Genomic DNA, 6000 nt, shown 5'->3' with positions numbered 1-6000 from the left:
ACGGATACTCGCGCGAACGGCTTGAAACGTGACTAAAAAAATTAAAGTGAATAATAAATAATCAAAGGGAGAAAGAGTACGGACAAACAAAATTGACAAGAAAATTTTTTTTTCTGGTATATAGTTTATTTAAAAATCAAACACTTCATCTTAGTACATAGTATATAAAGAAACGCAAACAATTAAAACAAAAAAAAACGCTCCAGCACACTGACTCCTATACCAAAAAATAATAAGAAAGGAGATAATAAACAATAGGAGACGCAAAGCACAAAATCTAGGTAAAAAAGTATTTAGAAAAGGTATACCAAATTTTTACGGATTATGCATGATGTAAAAGGGAAATAAAATAAATAGCAAAACAACTGATACGCTATTAAGTAAAATTAAAATTGACATAGAATACCGCTAAATTGAGATCAAAATTATAGTGAATAACAACTAGGACAAATAAAGGAAAAAAGGATTCGGGCGGACGAAAATAAGATTAGACAAGCAGGAAATTCTTTTCAATGTACAGTTTATTTAGGTTATAAAACACACATATGAGTACATAGAACGCGAACAAGTAAAAGCAAAAAAAAAGACACTCAAACACACTGACTCATACATAATAGTTGACAAAAAAAAGGACGAACAATATGCAGCGCAGAATACCAATAAAACAAAATACACAGAGAAAACGGCGAGGAACGAACGCATCACACTCGCCATGCAGTTACGCCCAAAAAAATCTAAACTAAGATTCCGTCGTCACTCATCGCGGGACAGCACTTGCGGCCAGGGATGCGGATCCAGTTCTGAAATCAAATAAACAAGAAAATGATTAGAAGCGATCAACAAAAATACGGACAGCCAAGAAGCAAACAGAGAAGAATACTTACACCCTTACCCCGAAGGCGCATCATATGGGGTTGATGGTCACGGCGACAACGGCAGATAGAGCAAATCCTGCAGGCCTCATGATCCTCCCAGGACTCGTGATGGCACTCAATCCAGGAGTCAGGAAAGAACTCCCGAACGACGGGGGACTGAGAATCAAAGACAAACTGAAACAGAAGAGAAAAGTTATGATGATCAACGTTAAGGGAAGGAGATCAATTTTTTGACGCAAGTAAAAAAAACAATATATATATATATATATATATATATATATATATTGTTCTACTCACCAGGGAGTCTGCGTGTGGCACGGCAGAGAGAACAGAGGGGACTGGTCCTCCGGGAAGTCCTGGAAGTCCGAAGCTGGAGATGGCCGCGGCTTAGCTGGGGTCGGACGGTCAGACTACAAGCAAGAACCAAAAACGAGAAAATTAATATAAGGCAACGGAATCACACACGCAAGTTAATTCGAGCAAGAAAAGCTTACCCAGTCCAGAGGCTTCGACGGCACCCAGGCAAGACGATGTAGGCTGAGGACACGAACCACCGGATCGAAGACCGGAGCAAAAACGGAGCAACTGCTTTCGCAAAACGCACCAGAACACCAGCACAGAGCACAACCGTGGCGAACATCTCGAGAACGGATTAGAAGGGTCTCAAGCGGACAGAAGGCAAGAAACTGAGTACGGAACGAGCGATCAGGGGCCGTTTAAAAGGACACAGGTAGGCGAACCCCGAGAAAGGCAACCAATTAGAGGAAAACGCTACGCTCAAGAAGCGAAAACAAGGAGGCACGCCCACCGCAACGAAGAAAAACCGGAGAGGGAGAGACCCGGCGACGACGGGACCGAGCACGTAGGACCACCATTAATAAGCTGAACGGACCTCGGACAAAAAAAAGAGAAAGAATAATGCGATCCAAGAATCACACATTGTAAAAAAGATAGACAATACAGTCGAAGCAAACACGAATATCACGTCGAACCAACAAGCTACTTTACCACGGTAATCGGGGCTGTTACACGGTAGGCATAACAGAAGCCGGCGAACCAACGACGGTCGGCAACACAGAACGCGACAATACAAGCCAGCGACTGACACGTGTGGCGGCAGAAGAAAGGGCGACGATCCTGAATAAACCAGGTCAAAGAAAACCATTATTGCAGATGACCAGGCTAGGGGCCGCATAATGAGGGGCGCTAATTAATAAAGGGGAGCACACACCCGCTGAGACACACACCCTTCCAAATTCCTGATTGGCTAGAACCTTCCTTATGCCTATACATTATCCTCATCCCTATAAATACTAATGGAGAGCAAGGAACATCTTTCGGATTCCGGAGTTCTTACTGGTAGGGCTTTTCTCTGCCCAACCCGCGACTTAAACTATTTTTCCGTAATTGGACTTAGACTCAGAGCGTTCGCCTAGTTTTCGGACTTAGTCATATTTCTGCCCCAGACACGAGTTGTACTCAGTCGAGGTCTCCTATATCTTGTACCATTTATAATCAGACGAGTTGAATAAATCATTTCTCTTAACTATTAAATCTTGCGTACAAATTATTACATTCAAAACTCCGCGCCCTGGAGACGAGCTACCGCGCAAGATAATTTTATAACTATCGAAAATATTTTTTTTTATCTTTCTATTACCGGCGTAGCCTTTTGGCATAGCTGCCGGGAGTAGTGCCCAATTCTATTACTTTTTTACCTCACTATATCCCATACCTTATATTTTTCCACCCTGAGAGACTTCTCCAGTGAGGACCATATTTTCAGACACACACCTTGCTTGTTAAGCCAGCACTCTCTTCCCCCGAGAGGGCATTGGGTCCGTCTCTCAGTGTAGCTTTCCCTGGAGAAGGTCCCATATTAGACCAGCTCCACACCGGTAAGGCCGGCGCTCCCTGCCTAATGCATCGGGTTGGCTACCTTAATTCCTGCCTTACCTTTGGTCCCTATACCACTGTTTCGCATTCGCCCAGGCTTACGCCTGTGAGACAGGGAAAACCCGGAATTACACTGAAGGAAAATTCCGGGGAAAAACCTGCCTCGAAACAGACGGAGTCTTGGGTACTTTTCCCGTTGAAAGTACGACCCTTTGAGCGAACGTGTTTTGGACGGATAAGACGTGCGCCTTTACCAACTGAGCCACGGACGCTCCTAGAAAATATTCTATATTTATACTAAGCTTTTTAATTGATACGCCGAAATTGCGTTATCAATTTTACAGTCTAATAAATTTTACAAGTTTTGAATCTATCTTAATATTTCTAAGTATTTTTACTCAAGGCGTAAATTGCTCTTGAGTAGAGACTAGTGCGCTTAAATTACGCTGGTGCTAGTGAATAAGCATAGGCTGCGCATGGCCTTTTATAGGAAGCTAAGCGAACGCGAATTCGCACGTCCAAGCAAAAGTGGCAAACCTAGCGGATTTTTCTAAAAGTGTTGAAAGTTATAATAAGCAGACGACAAACAAAATGTGAATATACCAATATTACATGAGTATGGACTTGAGATAGAGAGTTGTTCAACAATCAGTAGTAGTATTTGTGCAAGGATAGGGACAAGATGGCGGCCAAAGAGGGGAGGTAAGAGCCTCAGTCGGCGTACAAGGATGGGGACAAAGATGGCCGCCGTTGTAGGGAACAGCTGACGCTCGTACAAGGTTAGGTCCAAGATGGTGGACAGAGTGGTTGGTTTGTGTACCTTCCCCCTCTAGCCAGCGATATAGCGTGGCTGTAGCGTCTGTGGGAGTTACCCCCTCCCTTCAGCAGCTGTCAATGCATCGTGTACATGTGGCGTCCTTTTAACTATGTGTTGGTGAGGTAGATTTCTGCACCTTCTAACACGTATGCATACATATGTGTACATGCACGTACGTATGCATACATATGTGTACACGTCCGTATGTATGCATATGTGTACACACATCTCCACATTCAGGCATATGTGTGAGTGCACGCGAGCACCTGCTCGAAAGCGTCTATACACGCTCATATGAATATAATAATAATAATAATAATAATAATAATAATTATAATAATAATAAATATCAATAATAATTACGTAAAACTAAATAAATAATAATGCAGCACGACTCATCTGCACTGAATGTTCAAAATTGCAGAGCTCATCACTGCATGTGCGTTCGGCAAAAACGTAGGTATTGTTATGTTCAATTGAAAATCTAAATATCATATGTGAATTGTTTATTAATAGAATTTCATTTAAATGCTCTAAAAATTCTATAAAATTATTATAAACGCCATAGGGAATAGATGCGGTTACTTCTAGGTTATGAGCCGGTTGGTTGCCGTATATATCTCTATATAAAGGTGATATAGTTGAAAACATTGTTATATCTCTATCTTCTTTTCTTAAATGTAAAAATGAGCGCGGGAAGTGTATTTCAGAAATTCCTACTTCCCACGAGCCGTGCAAATTGATTTCTTGAGGTAGCTTCGTGACATAACAGGCAGTGGTGTTCTCTGGATATACTTTCATACTACTATTACTAGGTAAAATCATATAAAACTGGTTTTTCTTCATTTTGTTTAGATTTTTTTGATATCTTTAGCAGGTATCCAAGAATTAAATTTACTAGGGTAGCCAACCCAGCTAACAAAATATTTTTTCTTTTTACCTTCACCACTTGATTTAATAATTTTATCTATTTTGTATTCTGTGTTGGTTAAATCTTTTTCTATGACTGTGAGTTCTTCCTCATAAAATATACCGTCTATGAACTCACCATTTAAATTCTCGAGCTCGTAAACCGGTGGCTTTCTATGTTTTAATACTTTGATAATTTTAAAAACTTCCTCTGACCAGTTAGCCTCATAACCTTTCTCGAAGGTGCCTTTTGTTTTGCTTATACGCACTATGTCACCAACTGAGTACCTACTTGGGTTTTCTCTCCTGTGTTTTATACCTGAGATCCATGTTACGCTTAGCCTGTTGGGCATTATATATAGTAACAGCTGCTGGCGCCATCTTAATTGTAGAATGTCTAGAATTATTGTAACCATAAACTAGATCTTGCAGAATATCAATGTAACGTTTTGTGTTTTTATGTGTAAAATAACGCCACATCCGTTCTTTTAAAAGACGATTAAATCTTTCAACAATAGCTGCTTTAATGTCTGGATTTCTAGTTACCTGGTGAGTTATATTTTTTGATTTTAAGAAAGTTTGCATTTTAAGGCCTAAAAACTCACCACCTTTATCAGTTTGAAATATTATAGGCGTTCTATCATTACTTCTCGAAAGAATTTTTTTAAACGCCTCTGTAACGGTTAAACAAGTTTTGTCTTTAATAGGTTCGACAAAGACATATTTACTTAGTACGTTGATAACCACTAGTAAATATGAAAAATCATCGTTATAAGTTTTTAATGGTGTAAGCTCTATAAGATCACCCTCCCACACAGAATCTATAGTCGGTACATTATAATGAAGTCTTTGAAATTTTCGGTGTACTGGTTTATGCAATGTATAAGCATCTTGGGCTCTTAACCACTTGTAAATATTATTTTTATCTGCTTTATTCTTGATTTTATCGACAAGGCGATAGGCTCCTGCGTAGCCTGCTTCATCTTTTGGGTTATAATAAATTTTATTTAAAAACTGATTAGCTTCATCCATATTTATTTATTTTACAAATTACAAATTACATAGGAAATTTTAACCAACCACCTGCTTGTATACTATTACTACCACTACTGTTTTTACCGATTTTTCTTCTAGCTCTTTTACTTCGTACTCTGTATGAACTGTTGACGGTATCGTCGTCGGAGGCCACGTTGTCTATTGCTGCATTTATTATTGTCGAAGCATCTGTATATGAACTATTATTGAAAGACGTTGAATCATTAGTTCTAACCTTTCGATTTTTTGTCTGATAAACGACGTAAAATTGATTTATGTTTTTTGAGTTTTACTTTTTGTACTGCGTTTAAAGGTACGTTACCTTTCAATGTGTTTAAAGCACATTCGCAGATACCTTTTATTAGATTCCGGTTTGCTTTTTTCAGTACAGCTTTTCGCTGCTCCTTGTTTAAGTGATACAGAGCATGTAATATCCTCGCTGTTTTAGCATCGAGTGACGTTCTAGAT

The 6000-nt window shown here is 39.6% G+C and overlaps 1 long non-coding RNA gene across 1 annotated transcript; it reads right to left on the bottom strand.

The window, feature by feature from the left end:
* Positions 1 to 265: 265 nt before the first annotated feature.
* LOC116415763 lies at positions 266 to 2921 on the bottom strand. The gene is made up of 3 exons (XR_004226366.1): positions 1173 to 2921; positions 885 to 1049; positions 266 to 800 (listed from the first exon to the last, which is right to left on the bottom strand). It is a non-coding gene; the product is annotated as an uncharacterized LOC116415763 (long non-coding RNA).
* Between the last annotated feature and the right edge of the window lie 3079 nt (positions 2922 to 6000).

Source organism: Nasonia vitripennis (assembly GCF_009193385.2).
Source record: "Nasonia vitripennis strain AsymCx chromosome 1 unlocalized genomic scaffold, Nvit_psr_1.1 chr1_random0001, whole genome shotgun sequence".
Classification (NCBI taxonomy): Eukaryota; Metazoa; Arthropoda; class Insecta; order Hymenoptera; family Pteromalidae; genus Nasonia; species Nasonia vitripennis.
Note: the sequence above shows the minus strand (reverse complement) of the source record. Positions and strands in the feature narration are given on the sequence as shown.